Here is a 20,855-nt window from a genome sequence, read left to right on the forward strand (position 1 = left end):
TTTGTTTTAAATTAAGTGCTCCTAAAAAGCGTGAGACTAATAGCACCAACTAAAGCCAGTTATTTTTCTGGCAAGCAGTATGTGAGTTTCCCCTCATTGCTAAACCAGTAAAATTCAGCCTTACTGTGGCAATTTTCCGACTGCTCCAGTTCTTGGACTGTTGTCTACACAGCACCAAGATCGTGAGATGAAAAGTGAAAACTTCAGTTGGTCATTAGGATGCTGCCAGATACTAGAACACGGTATGTTGTAAGTCATCAAGATGTTTCATTATATTCCCCCACCTTTTTAACCACATATTTTGGCATTGTGTAGATGCCAATTTAAACTTTATCCATAGGACATTTCATGGATTTGACATACTCAGCATGGAACAAGAGAAGAAACATCAGACATTTTTTTCAAAGGGGACATCTCAATCCAAATCTGTACTTTTTCTATTTCTTTTATTTTAAACTAAAATAATCCCCTGTTCCGCCAAAACCATGCATCCTGGGTTTTTAGACTTTACCTCACACTTTCTCCAAGCAGCCTACCAGATGATTATGTATCCATATGAGACAGTCAACTTGCAAGAGACAGAATATATCCAGCAACAATAACATTTGTTGAATATTTACTACATGTCAAGCACTGTGCTAGATGGTTAGACATATACAAAACTGAGGTATAGTTCCTGCTTTCTAGGGATAAATTTGATTGGAGAGAGAGAAAATACATACATACCTATGTATATGTGTGTGTGTATATATATATACATATATATGTGAATGACAGATACATTTAAAACTTTAATAATATTTGCTAAAATAATAAACAAGAATTGCTACCAAATGTAAGGAGAAGACATTGTGGAGTGTGGCAGAGACTGCAAAGGCTTTGCTGAAGATGTGAAGCTTGAGTTGGTCTTACTGGAGTCAGGGGACCTTGATAAATTAAGAAGAGAATAGAGGCTTTCCAGCCAAGGGAAAGAGTAAGATGTCTATGTACTAAAGTGACCAATTCATCCCAGCTTGCTTGGAACTTTCTCATTTTAGGACTAGAAATCCTGTGTTCTAGGAAACTCTGCAGTCCTAGGCAAACTAGGATGGTTGGTCACCCTACAAAGTAGTGACAAACATGACAAAGTCAGGAAATAATTAGCAGGTTAAATTGGAGGATTTATTTAAGGTGGAAATCAAAGAAGAAACTGAAAAAAAAAAGTGGCTTGGACCACATGTCAGGGACCTCGAGTCTCATATCAGGACATTCAAAAAGTATTCTATGCTCAGTAGAGGAAATTAGGAACCCTTTTTTTTTAAGGTGTCTGAAATCCATAAAGAAGTATTTTTGAGAGGTCAGCCAGATCATAGAATGTAGGTGTACTTACGTGATTCATTTATTTAACAAATATTTATTGAGCACCTACTGTGTGCTGTACGCTGTTGTTGACACTGGAGAAGCAGCAGTATGAAAAAGTTTTTGTTCTCATAGTGCTTACATTCTGGTGGTGGGAACAAAACAAACAATTATATAATGATATGTCAGTGTTCTTGATAAAACAGCAGGTTAAAGGGGTAGGGAGAAATGGGAACAGGGTGGTATTTCAGATAGAACACTCAGAAAAGAGAGCATTTGAGCAGGGGCCTAAATGAAATGAAGGAACAAATCATGTGGATAATTAAGAGACATACATTCCAGATAGAAAGAAAGTATATGCAAAGGTCCTGAGGTGGAAAAATGCCGAATGTGCTTGAAGAACACAAAGGAGACCGCTGTACCGGTAGCAGAACAAGTGATGGGAAGAATGTTGAGTTTGGGCCATTTGACACCTGTGGTGGCCAGATCCTGCAGGGTCTTTGGGTTTTGAGGATTTACCTGATTTTCAGTGAGCCTGGGGCACAGAGAGCAGGTTAGAGGTTATTTCAATCCTATCCCACCATAAAAGACCATTCATATAATTATCTGGGGGTAGAAAAATCACTTTGATTAAAGTGAAGAAGCCAGAAGTGTTACATATTTCATTAATATCTAAAGAAAACCCTTCCAATCAGCTATGGTACAAAAATTCAAGAACAACAATTAAATTCTTATATGTTTAAAAGAATAAACTAAAAATCATTTAGTATTTATTTTAAATCATTAAACAATTTTTATTTAATATTTGAGTGATACTCACTCTATAGGACAAATTTTGTGTGTTCGATTTTTACCTGGGAGGTTTTAAACTAGAACATAAAACTGAAAAAAGAAAAATAAGAAAGGAAAGCATAACTGCAAACTTTTGTCTCATACTCTATCAGTATGTTAAGATTTAAAGATTATGTAAACATTTACTACTCATTTTCATATAAATATGAATTTTCTAGTTTCCTTGAAAAAAGTATTTACATACAAAAAAGTCATATTGCTTCATCCTCCCAGTTGTATTTATGTATATCACAATAATTCTCCTTCATTAGTGCTTTTTCAATATTATTCTTTTCTCCTTCATTTTTGGAACAATTTTATTTTATTAAATTACAGGATCACATGCTAATGACATTTCAGGAGTACAGATTTAAATCTCCATCACTCAAGAAAGTAAAACATAGGGTTTCATAACAGCATTGATTTCCTAACTTTTTTTTTTGGCCTTATAATAAAGTGTACATTTAGAACACTGATCAGCAGTCCAAGAATCATATATAATCAATGTTGGACAAGTTAATGTTTCTAAGAAGATCTTAACCTTCATATTTTCTGATTTGTTTTTGTTTGTCTGCTTTTAATTAAATTTTTATTGGGTGATAATTATAGATTCATATACAATTGTAAGAAATAATAGAGATACTTTCCCCAGCTTCCCACAAGGGTAACAGTTTGCAAAACTATAGTACAGCATCACAATGAGAATATGGCTATTGATACAGTGAAGACACAGGAATAACTTTCCCATAAACTCAAGGATCCCTCACATTACCCTTTTATAGCCATTGCCTATTTCCCTCCTGCTCCCATGCCCTCCTTAGCTTGTGGCAACCACTAATCTGTTCTTCATTTCTATAATTTTCTTATTTCAACAAAGTTATGTAAATGCTATAGAAACATGGTACATAACTTTGGGGTATTTTTTTCATCCAGCACAATTCTTTGGAGACTCATTGATTGTTGTATGTATACATAATTTATTCCTTTTTATTGTTTGAGTAGCAATCCATGTTACAGATGTACGAATTTGTTTAAACATTCATCTGTTGAAGGACATCTGGGTTGTTTCCAGTGTTTGGCTGTTCTGAAGAAAGCTGCTATAAAGGTTTTATATATATACATATATTTGTGTAAAATAAGATTTCATTTCTCAAAGATAAATTATCAGGAATGCAATTGTTGAGTTGTGTAGTAGTTACATTTTTAGTTCTGTAAGAAATTGCCAACTGTTTTCCAGAGTGGCTGTACCATTTTATATTCCTACTAGCAATGATTGAGAATTCCACTTGTTCCACATCCTCACGAGCATTTTAATTTTCAGGTGTTTTTTTTTTTGTTTTTGTTTTTATTTTTGTAGCCATTTTAATGAGTGTAGAATGGCATTTCATCATTGTTTTAACTTTCAAACCCCTAATGCCCTAATGACATATAATGTTAAATGTTTTTAATTTTTTTCATAAAAGTTCCTAAATTCTTTATATAAAATTATCATGAAAATGTAATAATGGGGATAATTATACATAATAAAACTCATATTGGTACCTATCACAAGGCTTTACATTTTAAATTATTTTTCCATTTATTTATAACTTTTACCTCCATTACTTATATGTACCCCAATACTCATAGCAGCATTATTTTCAATAGCCAAGATACGGGAACAAGCTAAGTGTATGTCAGTAGTTAAATAGATAAGAAGATGTAGTATATGGACCACTACTCAGCCATAAAAAAGAATAAAATCTTGCCATTTGTGACAACATGGATGGGTGTGGAGGCTATTATACTATTTCACTAAGTCAGGCAGAGAAAGACAAATACTGTTTGTTTTCACTTATATGTGGAATCTAAAAAACAAAACCAATGAACAAATTTAACAAAACAGAGACATATGCCATTAAATGTTATAATGTGCTCATCTGCCATCTGTGTGTCTTCCTTGGTGAAGTGTCTCAGCATCACCTCTTCTCCTTCTGGAATATCAATGACATGGATGTTAAATCTTCTGATATAGTCCCACAGGTTCCTGAAACTCTGTTCATTTTCATATTTAGTCTATTTTATCTCTGTCTTTCGGATTGGGTAATTTCTATGGTTCTATCTTCAAGTTCACTCATTCTTTCTTCTGCCACCTCCATTCTGTTGTTGAGTCAATCCATTGAGTTTTTAAATTTACGTTATTGGTTTTTTAATTCTAAAATTTTTGCTTGGCTCTTTGTTATATCTTCTGTCTCTCTGCTGAGACTATCATTTTTTTTCCCATTTTTTTCAGGCCTCTTTGTAACTGTTCATGAAACATTTTGTGTGTGTGTGATAACTGCTTTACAATGCTTGTCAGATAATTTTAGCATCTCTACCATTCCAGTGTTGTCATCTATTGATTTTCCTTTTCTGTTCAGTTTGAAATCTTCCTGGTTTTTGCTATGCTGAGTGATGTTCTCAATTTAAACTTGAATATTTGGTTTATGATGTTATGAGAATCTGTATCTTACTTATATCTTCAGTTTTAGGTGGCTTTTTGGACTCCGCTTTAGCAAGGGAAGTGGGGGTCATGCCACTTCATTACTACCAGGGGAGTGTAGAAGTCTAGACTTCCTATTCAGTCTTTGCTTGTGGGGTTGGGGCTAAGGCCGCAATATTTTTTGTGGTTTTTGGCTGGAGTAGAGTGATTATTATCTAAAAGTGTTCTTTCTTGCTAGGCTCTTCCTTTCCTGGTCCTTTGTCCAGAAAGAGTGAGCTTTTATTGGGGCTTTGTATGCCTGTACTCACCAGCATTTCTAGATTGGTGGCTTCTCCAGTTGTAAGCATGAGGTATATAAGGCACACAAAAACCAGAGAATTCACCTTTTGGTTGTTCTTTGGGTCCCAAGGTCTATAGCCAATTGGTTTTTTTTTTTTTTTTCTTTCTACCTTTCAAAGTCTTTTTGTCTTACATATAATATCCAGGGTTTTTCTAGTAGTACTGAGCAGGAAAAATAGGAAAAAAGTATGCACTTACTTCATCTCAGAAGTGGAAATCTCTTTCACCTCTTTTGAGTCAAAGATAAATGAGGAAAAATATTGAATTGTGGTACTACACAGATACAGCCTAATTTGAGATCAGAGCAATATTTTCTAGCTCCACAGTTTCAAAGAGTACTTTGTAAAACTCTCAGATTCTGACACCTATCCTGATGTCATGTCCCACAAATACAAATATATGATGGGCATCTTTACCTGGATGATCCATTACCACCTAAAAGTTATCACATTTAAATATAATATAAAAATATAAAAGCACATGCATTTCCCTTCTCTCTTCAGGCTACATCAGTTTCTTTTCCTGATAATTTTTTTCTGCTCTTAGTGCCATTCTTCTACCATACACCCAGGTTCAGAATCTCAGAACTGCTCTTGGTAATGCCTCACCCTCATGGTTCCAGTTTACTCTGTCACCAAATCTTCTGTTGTACCTCCTCTTGTGTTATTCTTCACAGTTATGTATTGCTTTTAATTTCTAATGCCATCACATTAGCCAAGATCCTTAGGTTAACTATGGAAATATCTTTCTTCATGTTCTGTCACCTTTAAATAACTGCTCAGATCCATTTTATAACATATCAACCTTCTTGGAGCCAAGTAATCATTTAGTTCCCAGTTTACCCATCCCCCACCTCTGTGCCATGGCTTATGCAACATAAAAAGCCCATCCTTCTTGTCCCCGAATATTCAATAGCTATGCTCTTCTGAGGAACAAACCAAAAAAAAAACTATTCTGAAAAGCCCTCCCTGGTCCCACCTGCCATAGGCAAACTCTCTACATTTGACCACCTATTCATTTTGTCAGTAACTTCCTATCAGTTTTGTTTTATATATGACATCTCTCCTATAGCATCTCCTTGAGAACAGAACCGGCATCTTATTTATCTTCATTGTCTTCCTACACTCTCACCCCAAACATCATATATAGTAGTTGTTAAAGTTGCTGAAAGAAAAACAAAAATGATTGGAAGCAAAACCCATCTTGAGATTTTCTTTGTTTCTTCATTTTCTGTCTCTTTAGTCTCTGCAAAGTGATAATATTCAGTCCAAAGGATTTACAAATACAGTAAACTTTAGAGTATTATCAAGTGAACAAAATGCCCTTGAGTTTAAATGTCCCCTAATAGGGATGAAGGAGGCAATATACAAAATGTCTCTTCTTTCATAGGTGAGGAAGGGCAACCATATTTCTGCCTGTGAAAGGTGCTAGTAAAGCATGATGCCTAAGATGAAATAATCATTGACAAAGAACACCATCATCCAACTCAGTGGCTTCCAAGTCATCTCTAGGCAACCACAATACAGCCACATTAATACATCAATCCAAATGTGTAATTTTAGAAGAGCACATAACCTCTAAGGAGAGTTGCAGACAAGGTTTTTGCTCAATCGTGACTCATGTTAGACTTGACTTTTTTTCCTGGATTCAGCCAAGGAACTCTGAGTAAGTTTGCTTTGCCACGTCCCACAGAAACCCAGGGTAACTCTCACTCAGCCTTTGCTGTGAGCAGAGACTATCAGGTCACCTAAGAAACAGCAATTTGTGGGCTGCTGATTTATGCAATGATGACCTTGGCTTACAAAACCCAAACAGAATGTGCCCCAACTCATGAAGTCAAGGCAATGTGGTAAACAGAGCCTGTGCCAACAGGACATCATTTCAACATCCTCTGGCATATAAAGGATGTTTGGGCAGGGACACACACATCATAAGCTGTATTTAGGTGTGGACAATCAGTGATGACTAGGTCATACATCCATTAGCTTCTTAGAGACTTCTTAGAGTAGCTTCTGTTGTTAAGTCAGCTACTTGTTAAAACTCCTGAAAAATCACTGAAATGAGTCACTTTGAAATGTGGACAATGGTCAAAATGGTCTGGAAACAAAGCAGATGCAAGTTGTTGGATGAAGGTGTTAAATAAACCATTTTTTATGATGTTGTGAAATATTACGGTAATGATGGTTGGTTTCCAATACAGTTTCTTCCACAGTGCTGTCCACTTCCATGCAGTTACCAAACTATCTAAAAATATCCAGAATTGTCTTCTAATTATGATGATAAACTCTTATAATATTGGGTGGTTATTTACATTTTTAGAATCTTGATTTAAGTGGCCCTGCCACTGGATATTGTTTTGTGCCAATTGACATCAGTTGACCTTAAGGTTCTACCTTAAGGTCTAGCTGAAGTATCTTAGGGTTTCAAGAGTAAAGATAAGTTTCTTCCTTTGAACATCTCCTCAAAATTTATTTCTATTGAACACACTCCAGGTGGCCTCCAATAATGAACTAAATGGACATATCCTGAAATGTGGCTCGTCTATATAGTCCTAGACACTTCAGTGAAACGAGCATTTATCCCGCCATTCTTATAAAATTGTTTGCCATGGTAATAATGCCTACATTTTGTAGAAAACCTTTCAGTTAACATTGAGTGCTTCAAGAACAGGTACAATGAGCAATCTTTGAATGCTTCCTGCTTAGTACTGTGCCAGGCACATAAAATAATGCTCGACAAATGCTTCTTTAAGTGGATTTATTTATTTTTTATTTTTTGCGGTACGCAGGCCTCTCACTGTGGTGGCCTCTCCCATTGCGGAGCACAGGCTCCGGACGCGCAGGCTCAGTGGCCATGGCTCACAGGCCCAGCTGCTCCGCAGCATGTGGGATCTTCCCGGACCGGGGCATGAACCCGTGTCCCCTGCATCGGCAGGTGGACTCTCAACCATTGTGCCACCAGGGAAGCCCTAAGTGGATTTATTTTGACATGATGCTAGGCTCCCAAGAAAACCAGGTGTTTGCAAGTTGCTAACTATCTTAGTTTGCAAAATTGAGTATTACCTGGGACTTTCTAATGTTTTGAATAAATCAGATTTACTTGCTAACAACCTTCAGCAATTTCACATTCTTAGCTTATTTTGTTGAAGAGTAGTAAATTTAGGGGGCACTTACAGTTCAAAAATTAACCAGTAAAATGATGCAGTCTTCAAATATTGTTGTTCTGAAAAAGGTTGAGAAATGTGAAATTAAGAGCAGGTAAAAATAGAGTAATAACTTCACAGGATCATTGTCATTTTTTCTCCTGGCTCTGGCCCAGGGTCATTGGAAAGACATCTCTATCCAGTCATCTCTATGGTTTGCACATTCTCCTGGCACTCTAATAGCTATTTTTGACCAAAAGAGAGAAAAAAGCAGATTGTGGATCCAAGCTTTTCACATAGCCACATATAAGAAATATGAACTTGGAAACTCAGGCTATGTACATTTGTTCTTACTCTGCTTTTGATTCTCAGCTCTCTGTCTTTGGGGCGGCTTTTTAAAGATGATATTACATCTCTAGGGCCTAATTCATACAAACATTAGCTTGTGATGGATAAAGCAAATGTGAGATCTTGTAATAAATAAATAACACCATTTCATATGAACCAGAACACTAAGAGAGCTGAATATAAAATACAATATACTCAGAAATATGGGGACCATAACTGCAGAAAGAAAAGATGTGCCACAGTGAGTTCAGAAATATGATTTAGCAAATGATCCGGACCAAAAAGCATTTAAAAAAGAGAACTCTACTCAATAAAGCAGCTCCTAATAGGTGATTTGCATCTCTGAAGAGCTCACATGAATTTGTGGGACCCCACCCTGGACCACACAAAGTAAATCTCCCGATTCAAGTGAGAATACTTTTATTATATTTTACAAATGTATTATCATTTTAGTATACAGAGGTAATAATTTGTGTTTAATATACAGAGATAATAATAATATAGTCTTTAATGGATTTCTGTTTCAGAATAAGTAGAAATGTTGAGATTATGAAACACTTAAATTTTGAACCACTATCACTAACATTTACTAAATGAAATTAAAACCCTCATTTATCCACAGTATCATGACAGAATAAAATTCTAAGTAGCTGAAGTGTGTCTCTCGGTGAATTTTATTTTTAACTTGAAATATTTGAATTGAAAGCTTAAACTGTATTAAAATCCTCCTCTGGCTTTTTAAAGCATGTGCTCTGGACTACATATCTGAGCCTTCACCCTGGGGTTAAGTATGTTTATAACATTCAGTCCAGTGAAGAAAGGAAAATCATTGACTCATGTTGTGTTACAACACAGCATGTTGGTTTCATGTGGGTTTCTTCTTGTCACTTTATCCATTGAAAAGATATAACATTTATAATTGATTTTAATACCATGAAAAAAAAATCTGTGTTGCTTATAAACCTTACTGGTTTATTGCTAAGGTAATAAAAAATACATATAAACATGCATTGAACCTGGTATGTGCTCAATAAATATTAGCACATATAACTGGATATTTGTTACAGACAGTGTTCCCTGGGAAGCATCCTCACAGATGGAGCTTAACGTACAGCAGATTTTTACAACGAACGTACCCTTGAGGTCAACACCTGTGGAAGAGCAGGGAAAGAAGTCCAGTTATAACTCAGTCCCCACATCAGCTCTGGCTGGAGCTCTGGAGCTAGAATGACCCTTTAGAGTTGGCCCAGTTAGGCCTGGATGGCCAGGCTCCTTCCCCAGGGATCAGTTACTGGGAGTGACCTTGGTGAGGCATTCCTTCACAACAGAGGCAATCTCTAAAGGGTCAGAGTGTTAGAGATGGGATGACCATGAAGTGGGTAAGGCAAACATGAAAGCATCAGTGCAAAAATTAAAGCCTCACCAAAAACTCAGTGATTGAGATAACAGATATTTTAATGCAATTTAAAAAATAAAAATTCATACAATAATCCACAATGAACAAAATATCAAAATTTAAATAACTACAAGCTGTTGTTTGTTTGATGGTCTTGTGATGTAAAGTATCCCTTCCAATCAGATGATGGTTCTCAGGCCCTCAAAGGTATTAAATCGTCATTGGGCAGGTTTATGACAGTTGACAATGGCATGCAAATAGATTGGGCAGTGCAAGTTTCTATTTATAGTCATGTTTTTTTCTGATATGTGTATAGAGTGGTACCCACTTTTGCTTTGGCTTCAGGCTCCAATATGGCTCCAAATGTCCCTACTGAGCACCCAAGTCTTACGTGCCAGCAGCGTTCCCAGTTCGTGAGGCAACAAGTTCTTTGTTGAAACAAGATCCCGGAAGCCCTTCAAAGTGTTCTCCACAATTTCCTATATTGTTGATTTATTGAAAATATCACTCAAAAATGAAGTTTTGACTTATAGTAAATAATGAATATACTTAGCTCCAGATTTTAACCTTTACCTCTGGTTAAAAAAAAAAAAGTAATCAAACTCGTTTATCCATTTATCAGAATCACTTGCTAACATTTAGCATATTAGGTGTGGCTTGACATCAGCGTTAGGTGACAAATGAACAATTTGGGTTCTATTCTCTTTAAACAAACAAACAAACAAAATTAGTTGACTCATGCTAACAAGTCAGTGGTCTCCCAGAATTTCAATTTTCTTTTCTGTAAAATGAGAAAGCTAGATTTGGTAATTTTTCAATTCTTACTCAAATTTCACTTTTATATATTTGATTATTTATACTTTTGAGGTTGACCAAATGTCTACCTTTAAGAACAGAAATTATTTTGTGTTGTGAACCTAGCAAATCCTTCTGAACTGAACTTCATAGAACTGTTTGTTACTACCCCAGCCCACCCCATACTGTGAATTACTGCTGGTTTTTTTTAGTACAGTTGACCCTTGAACAATGTTGGGATTAGGGGTCCAGACCTTCCCTTCACTCAAAAATCCACATATAACTTTACAGTAGGCCCTCTGTGTCCATGGTTCTGCATTCACAGACTCAAGCAACAGTGGATCGTGTAGTACATATTTATTGAAAAAATCAGCCTATACATGGACCCCTGCAGTTCAAATCCGTATTGTTCAAGGGTCACCTGTACTCTTATTATAGGATCGTCAGGATGTCCGCTGTTATTCATTGTTGGCATAATTATGTCTAATTCTAATGATCTTTCCCACCAATCTGCCTTATTTTCTTCCAAACTTGTTGAGATTGCATAAGCAACATAATATAATTGCCTAAAGCCACATTTACTAAAGAAGTCAGAGGCAGAAGGGGAGATTTAAATGAATTCTGAAACATTTACTTATGCTCTCAAAAATTCAGAGTGGAGCAACGGATGAAACGTGGGAAGAGAAATTAGGTGGTAAACAAACCTGCTCAAGTTGTGTTTAGTGTTTCATTTTGTGTGCCCATTTTTCCCAACAGGATTCTTTGTCAAGGAACATTAACATACACTTTGAGAAAAGCTAGTGTAACGTGAAAATAAATGACATTTGAAGGTAGGACTTGGTGGCTCCACCTTGAGTAATGTGCATGAAATTCGTTGTGCAGAGTCATTTTGCTCCCCATTTCTTGGATTTACTTAGGGTCATTGAGATGGCCCAATGGGATTAGCCTCTGGCTTTGCGAAGTGTATGGGATTCAGCTCTCAATGTTATTGCACAAAGCTAGAAAGCGAAAACCAAGGAAGTACCAATTGGTGAATAATGGCTCTTGTATTACTTACATTATCTATGCTTGCCAGAATGGAATACCTATCAGCAAGAATTGCTGCCTTTAATTTCACTCGTCTCAAAGTGTCAATCTATAACCATGAGTGTGTTGATTCCCCCGTTCCAGTTCCCTAATCTGAAGAAGAGGAAAAATGGTTCATTTCACAAGTGGTTTTCAGGAGGAAGTAAATTCTCGAAGTGCGAAGAGTGATTGATGAGCAGTGTTGAGTTTGTTTGTGGGAGAACTTGTTTGACCTGTTACCCTGGCTGTCTGAGTAGGATGCTTTGCAGAGAAAGAGACAAGAAACACACATGCATACACACACATGCACACACGCGCACACACACACACACACAGAAATGTCAGCCAAGCAAATCACATTTGGGAGCCATTGCTGAGACTTTGTAGCCACAGTAGTTTCTATCATGTGACTGTTCAGAGCTTGATGTACATAGTGTGCATCTTAATCATTGGCAATTTTGTTTTTCTTTAAATACTATCTCACGTTTGTGCTGTTGGCAGTGCTTCTCAGACCCTCTGGAGGAGGTCAGAAAGTAATTCTTATAAAATTCATTTATTGTGGGGAATCTCACCAAAATTAAATATATATATATATACATATATATATATATATGTATATATATATATATATTTATCCCTACATCAGTTGAGTACTCATCTCCTAGGCTAAAGGATTTGGGTAGATTTATACAGATGGGATTATGCTTGAATACAGTAATTTTTTTTTTCTGCAAGGGGACACTTTAAGCAGTGTGGTTTAAAAAAGCTAAAGCCTAAGCTAAAAATACCGTACTATATTAATAGGAGCCTACTGACTATACTTAGGAATGTTCTGATGCCAAAATAGTTCACCAAAATGCCACAGTGTGTTGTAAGAGAAATAATAATCAACGACCCACATAAGTCCTATGTTTAACTGGAAATATATATATTATTTAACATCATATATAAATATATATATATATTTTAACTCCAGAGCATCTTTTTTTTTTCAGAGCATCTTTTAAAGACCTGTTTATTAATTTACTGGTTTGCTTATTAGTAGCATAAAATCAGAATTTGAATGATACATAGTATTTACATTTGTAAGTTGTACAGTAGAAACCATTAAGTAAGTGAACCCAGTGAAATTTCTATATATGTCATATATATATACATGTGTGCATATATATGTACACAAACACACACATACACATGTCTGATCATGTAACTTAATTCATCCAAAATGGACTTCAGTAAAAATTAATGTAAGATCATATAACTTAATTTATGCCATGATAATTAGTTCAAGTTAATATTGCATTAAGTGAAAATAGGCAAATTGACGCAATTAATACAGGCTGGCCACTAATCATTCTGGTACTTCTTTATTATTCTCTAGGTACTCAGTGAATTAAAGTAAATTTTACTAATTGGAAAACATCATTCAAACCTTACTTATGTACATTTAATTTATACTTAATTCTGAATCAATCTCTCCCCCACCCCACCCCCAAAAAATCTCTATTGAACAGGATCACATTGTTTGTTTGTTTCTTTATCATTTGGGCAATGATACCAACATAGCGGATGTACCTTGAACCACTAAAGTTCATCTCAGTAGACTGTTTCCATCAACATCTCAGATACATGTAGAGTCCTGGACTCATAGTTTTGAGACCTACCAAAAAGATGGAAACCCAGTCTGAATGTACCTGCCCTTTCCTGCCAGGGCCCTGTTTGAATCTCATCCAATCTGGGTGATCTGAGGAAAGTTCTACAGTAGAACTGATTACACCGATGTGGGCAGACTTTAGGGAAACTGTCAGGGGAAGGGCAGTTCCATTGGGGGGTTCCACTGGGGAGATGGAGTGAGAGAAAGGAGTCATTCCTGGAACCAAGAGAGAGCAGCTCTCTGGAGAGATCCTTCAGATGAGAGTCGTGACCAGCTGAGCATTGCCAGCAAGGAGGGAGCCAGGGGAATAAATGGTTCAACCTCACTTCCTTCTTTCCAATCTCTTGCCAGGGCCTCCCATTGCTTGAACCCAAATGGAAGTCAAAGGGCAAGGGTGTCATTGTTGAAACACTTACAGGTCAGCCTCTCAGAGCACTAAACAGAGTGGACCCAAATGGAGATTGTATCAGCAGGGGCAAGCCCTTCTCTGGAGTAACCTGTTAATTAAAGTAAATTTTACTAATTTGGAACCATCATTCAAATCTTGTTCATGTACATTTAACTTACACATAATTCTGAATAGATCCCCAACCCCCCCCAAAAAAATACCCACTAAAATGTGCTAGTTTCATCCAGAAATATGCTAAAACTCTTAGGGGAGTACAGAGATAAATCCTTATAAATCCAGTTTTCACTGAATCACTTTGTATAGTTGTACAAAGGTTGGTATAACAGACATGCGAGAAAAAAATACTCTATTGGAGACTTAATTGCCCTTTGAGACTTTTTTTATGTTTCCAATAAATATCATTTATGTAAAATTTGATCCTATTAAATAAAAAACACATCCTCTTTATAAAGTATTTCTTTGTAATAGAGAATGGACCCTGGGCTGCAGTCCACGTAAAGTTCTTCTCCCTTCTCTCACCCACATGTCCCTGAGTCACTTTGCCTCTCAGACTAAAAAGTCCCTTTACCTGAATGAATTATGGAAAGTGCCTTCATTTCTTCAGGGGCTTTGCAGGGAGCAAATGAGACAATACATAAAACAGCAAGTCATATGCTATAAAGTCTATGCAACTTCATAAAAGTTGGTTGACCAGTAATAGTTACTTGCAAAGTACAAAGAAAAAGAAAAATCTTTCTTCTTCAAACCATTGAAGGAAGGATTGCTATCCTCAATCTTTTTACTTAGATTTTCTTTTTCTTTAGTGAAAGACCATATATAAGTTAAAAACAAGTGAGGTGAAGACAGGGCCTCCTGCTGTTACATATTTTCCAAAGTCTCTAAAATATGATAAAAAGTTATTAATCAATCTTTGTTTGTTTTAGTAGGGTAGCTATTCTCTGTGGAGTTTGCTCAGACCGTGTAGGGAAAACCCTTCAGGATCTCCCCTGTGAAGCTTGCACATGCAAATAATAGCCAGCATTTGTGGAGTTTCCTTCTTGGCCAGCTAAAAATTCCCCCTGGCTTGGGAGAGCACGAAGTCTTTAGTGAGGATGTCAACAGTGATTTATTATAAGCTGAGTTAATTCTCTCTCAATCTAAAGGCCTTGCCTACGACATAATCACTTTCTTTTCCCCCCACAGAGGGAGCTGCTTATTCCATGATCCTCAAGACAGCTTCATCCAGACACCAGCCATGGTAAGGTTTCAACTGTTTTCTTTGGAAATTTTTGTTGCGGGAGATGTGGCATGGAGTATAATTAGTCAAGTATGGTTCTCCCCCAAGAAAACTTCAACGTAAAAAAACCAAGATATGTGTGTGTGTGTGTGTGTTCTGTGAATATATTAATATAACTCTGTGTGTGTCTTTATGAAGCTTAGGCGAGCTTCTTGGCAACAGATCGGGGAGAAGTCATAAACTCAGCCTTCTCTAACGTACTAGTTAGACGTTTACTGTGCTGGCTTTGTTGTGCTTTGGTTCTTTCTGGGCTCGGAAACTCAACAGAGGTGATGGAAATCTGGAGAAGTTCAGAGATGAGCCCAGGTAACTTCAAAGGTGGAAAGTAAGACCTGAAAGTGGTACTTAGGTAACAGGGAACACGGAGAGAAGTCAGCTAACTGGAGACTGTGACAGCATCTTTAATCACATGAACTTCTTAGATGCCAGTAATCTGGTCATTTCCAGTTTGTCTGGAGACATGAACTGAAAGCGGAGCATTTAAGCCATAGTTCTCATGGCTTGGTTGTTGGTATTGGGTAATGGGTATCCCTAACTGCTGTTTTGAATTGTGATCCATGTACTATGAAAGCTCTGGATGACTTTAATCTGTAATAAGGCAAAAATAATGACTTCTCCCCATCCCCATTCTGCATCACTTGAAACACAGTATAATACACCTGCTTTCACCCAGATCTCTATAGGGTGGGGAACTTATCTGATTCTTTATTTGAAGATATTGATGCTTAGAAATAAAAGACATTCTCCTCTACATGTTTCAGTATCATCCATTCAATTACAGGGGATATTTCTTTTTCTTTCTGAAAACATTCTTAATTTATATGGACACTTTGGTTTTTCAGCATCACCTGACTACCTCATCATAGAAGGAAAAAACCGGCATCCCTGATATTGATAAAATCTTTATAACCATTTAAGACAAGTTCAACAAACAAAAAGAAAACCATTGAAGGCTTAAGAAACATATAGAAAGCGGAAGAAAGCCTATCACTGTCCTCAAGCCAGTAGTACCATTTATATTGAGATATTTGAGCAGGGATGTCATAAGTATAATTATCAAACTGAGAGAACGTCTAAGGCAGGGTTTCTCAGCCTCAGCATTATTGAATTTGGGGGCCAGATCATTCTGTATGGTGGGAGATGACTGTACAGTGTTTCGCAGCAACCGTGGCCTCTAACCACTTGATGACAATAGCCCATCCCCCTCTCTCCCCCCCCACCCCGCCACACTCCACCCTCTCACCCCTGACACCAGACTGTGACAATTACAGTTCTCTCTGGACATGGCCAGATGTCCCTCATGGGACAGTACTGCTCTCAGTTGGGAACAACTGATTGAAGGAGACAACACGAAGCTCCCCGAGTGTGTGATGAAGATAAAATGGAAAATTTGGGTCTCAAGGTCATGACAGTCTTTTTGCCTCAAAACCCTTACATCAGCAGTAGTATTTGGTAGGTGCGATGAGGGACCGTAAAGGATCTGGAAGTGGGGGAAATAGGATTTTCCTTGAAGAGTTAAACACCAATATGAGCACACAGACCTGCGGTTATCCAGGTGTTGAATTTCCATCTTCCCAAACAGAAAACCTGTAGCACTTCTCCATTAAACTGAGGCCTAGGGCTTCCCTGGTGGCGCAGTGGTTGAGAGTCCGCCTGCCGATGCAGGGGACATGGGTTCGTGCCCCGGTCCGGGAAGATCCCACATGCCGCAGAGCGGCTGGTCCCGTGAGCCATGGTCGCTGAGCCTGCGCGTCCGGTGCCTGTGCTCCGCAACGGGAGAGGCCACAACAGTGAGAGGCCCGCGTACCGCAAAAAAAACAAAAACAAAAACTGAGGCCTAATTTAGAACCTCAAAAGAAGTCCCTAAATTCAGAACAGACTGACCTAAATTTACTTCTTGTACATGTTCTTGCACTGGACGGCCAGGGAATAATCCTGTGCACTAAAATCCACTGGGAGGCTATTTTCAGCCAGGGGTCCCCATCCTGCAGGCTGTGGACCAGTACTGGCCTGAGGCCTGTTAGGAACCGGGCCGCACATCAGGAGGCGAGTGGCGGGTGAGCCAGAGCAGCTTCATCTGCCGCTCCCCGTCGCTCCCTTACCGCCTGAACCATCCCTCATCCGTGGAAAAATTGTCTTCCACGAAACCAATCCCTGGGACCAAAAATGTTGTGGACCACTGTTTTAAACTTCTTCCTCATGTGTGCCAATTTCAGGCTGGCCATAGGCTTTGCAAAGGAAAGTAACTTGTGTATAACATTCAAGCCTGGCATGAGCGTACCTAATCAGCTCTTTCTGCATCTTTATTCTGCATCTTATTTCCCTTCAGTCTCATTAAATGTCTGCTGTACTAGGGATTCTGTTTCATTAATAGACTGACACTTGCCCTTATCCATGTTTTCATTATTTCTAAGTGATTCTCTGCCTTCAATTCCCCTTATTCTGTAATTACAGATCCCAGTGTTGCCCCCCATCCATTTATTTTCACAGCCTTATTGAAACTTATCAATCACTTTTAAACCTGCTGATACCATTTGAGAGTTTACCTTTTACTATGTTGTACCTCTTGATAAAATTTCTCCCACTCCTCTGGACTTGGGTCTGAGAAGTCCAAATAGTCTCCCTAGCTCACAAATACATTAACAGCACTAAAAATGTTAATCTTAGATTTCAAAAATGGAGACAGTCTTCACAGAATGGTATGATTCAGGGATTAAAGTGGAACATACGGCAAGGCGCCTTCTTTATTCATAAAGAAAGATCCAAAGTGTATGCAATCTTCCTCTCCAGTATATTATATATAGAAGCAAAGAACAAAGCCTAACAATTGTGTTCAGTGACAGATAAAAATGTATGTGTGCCCCTGACATTGCTTCGTGAGAAAGAATCACCAGTGAATGGGACAGTGCTGATCCTGCTCCTCCGATTTTATACCCAGAGACTTTCTACTCTTTTCTTGAAGTTGCCAGACTTTTCTGCTCAAGCCAAAGTTGCTTTTGTTACCAATAATAGAAAATCACTTGTTATAGCTTAGGCTAAAAGGGAAATGTGTTGGAAAGATGCAAGTGTTTCACCTATAACCCAAAGATGGGAAGTGTCAGCACTGGAAGAGGCCTCAGACATAGTAGATGTCCCTCCTGTGGGCACAGACGGTCTCTGTGCAGGACCTCTTCTGTGTAGCTCCTACCCTCCACCCTTCTCCATCCAGCTTTCTGTCCCTGGAGGATGATCTGTATGGGTATCATCACATGGTTTTAATGCCCTCTGGGTTCTGATGGGAATCAGCCAATGGGGAGTCTTGGTAGGAGATTAGAGACGAGGAGGATGAGATTGGGATATTTGTCACCCTTCTGCAGGTGTGTCTCACTTGACTACATCTCTCAACCAAAGGCCACATCTTCCTGGAATGGGCAGACCCATGCGAGGAGTTACTGGAATCTCTCCTTTCCAGTTCAAGTAATGACTCTCTCTCCCCACCCTCTAAGCCTAGGAGTGTTATCAAGCTCTGTTAATTAAATCCTCTTCAAATTATCTGTATTTGAGTGTGGAATCTGTTTCCTTCTTAACTGATATAATCTCTTCTCTTCAGCTCTCTGTGTGTCTGCTTTCTGTCTCTGTGGTCACCTGTCTCTGTCTCTCTTCTTTTCTCTCCCCCTCACACATGGGAGAGAATGTCACCCTAATCCCTCTGTATCATCTCAGTTCATGTGCCAACAGAACTCAACTCCAAGAGCAGTAATTAGTGTTTGGTAGCATATTTCATTCTCTTTTCTAAACTTTAAGTATATTCTCTCATTTAATCCCAACAACAACCCATAGGTTCTATTATCATGGAATTTTACAGATTAGGACATCCAGACATGGAAATTGAATAACTTGACCTCTTAACTGGAGGTAGTATTGGAGTTCTAACCTAGGCAGATACATTTCAGAATGTATATCCTTAAATACCATTGTTGATAGTTTGTTGGTCTGGACCATTTGGGGTTGAAAGTTCAATAATGATTCACTCACAGTGTGGTGGTGGTGAGGGGACAAGACATCATGATTTGCTTTCCAGTGAGTCGGACCTTTGGGAGAAAACCCTCTGAATGTGGTACTAGGGAAGCAATAAAACTGGCTAAAATATTTATCATAACCCACCGGCCTGATTTTGTTAACCATATTTTTCATAGTCTCTTGAAAAAGTTCCCGAAGAGGTTTACAAAACATTGAAACTATGTAAATCTTCTTGCTATTTGTAGGCCATTTTCCTTGCATACCCTAACTCTTTTAGACTTCACTTAGGGCAGACTCAAAGAAGAACCTACCTTATTTAGAACAAAACAAAAAGAATAAAACATTATCTGCCTTCCCCTTAAAGTGGAGATTTGATGAATGTCTCCAAACTACATACTGCATTTTCCCCAGTGGTTTCAGGGTCTGAGCACCTTTATCAGATTCTACATGAGAAGCATGTAGGCTAGTGGGACAGCTGCTCTACTACTGACCACTGACTGATACTTTCAGTTACATGTGACTGAAAAATGAGGATGAAATTAAAATTGCAGCATTTCATCATCCTGTTGCCAACTTATACTTTTATACCCAGATATTCTATTTAAGGCATGCTATAAGATGCTATTTTTGACCCAAGTTTCTTAAATCTCATTCAGAGTATTTATTATAATACCATCGTGAGAAGCAGAATGTGATAAATGGACTCTGGCTCCTCAAAGAGTATAATCTTAAGTGATATACAAGAGGGTATGTCCTAAGATTTTCTTTAAAATGTATATCTTTGTAGTTTTATATAGCTTTAATTGAATACATGGCTTTACTACGATAGAAGAGGAAAAGAAAACATACTCCATAAGGATGGCATAATCTTACAGTTGTATCCAAGAGTAGCTTTAGGCAGCGGTGGAAACCAAAAATCACTGTCAGAAGGAAAAACTCAAAACAATGTCTTTCTTTAACAAAACACATATGCATCAGAAAAATTATCCATTTTTTTCTGATGACTGTTTTCATATGTAATCAGCACAATACCATCTTTACGTTTTTCTCCTGGGGAGCTAGCACCATAAGTTTCAGAGAATATGTTTTATTTATCATTGTGTTTTTTAGCACCTGGTATGGTGCTTCAAACATAGTAGATGAACAATAATATTTGATGACTGAATAAATGAAGTGTAAATGCAAATACAAATATAATATTATTTCTCAAATGTGCATATCTTTAACGATTTTTGCCTTAGTGATGATGAATATACTAGGAAAGTCATATCACAGAATGTGAAGCTATTTCACTAATTTCTACATGTTGCGTAAAATCTGAAGTTCAGCAAAGATTGAGATGATGTTGAGTTGGGGATTTGGGGCACTGGAAATATAAAATTCTTGTTCGAATCAGACTGGAAAGTCATGAATGATGCACGATTACACCATTATCAACAAGGTGAAGTTTCCCAAAGATGATGAAACTGTGCAGATTTACTCCCCCCAGCTCCTAAGAGATGATGTTTATACCAATTTATAATAAGATGAAAATGACACTTACTACAACAGTATTTATTATAGTGAGGATGATACTAAACTTTTAGCCACCAGCACTTAACTGAAGATAGAGGAAGCCATGAGGGAGGACTCCAGAAAAGGTGTTCTTGGTGATGGGCAGGAAAACTGATGGTCGGAAGGATTAACGTACCAAACAAAATGTAGCTCCTTTGTACTGCTGGGACCTTGGCTGGACTCATGACCCACACCAAGTTCTTTAAGCAAAGAGGGCCACATGGTAGTTGAGTGAAATCTGATGTTTT

The sequence above is a fragment of the Mesoplodon mirus genome, assembly GCF_964341445.2.
Source record: "Mesoplodon mirus genome assembly, chromosome: 18".
NCBI classification, from domain to species: Eukaryota; Metazoa; Chordata; class Mammalia; order Artiodactyla; family Ziphiidae; genus Mesoplodon; species Mesoplodon mirus.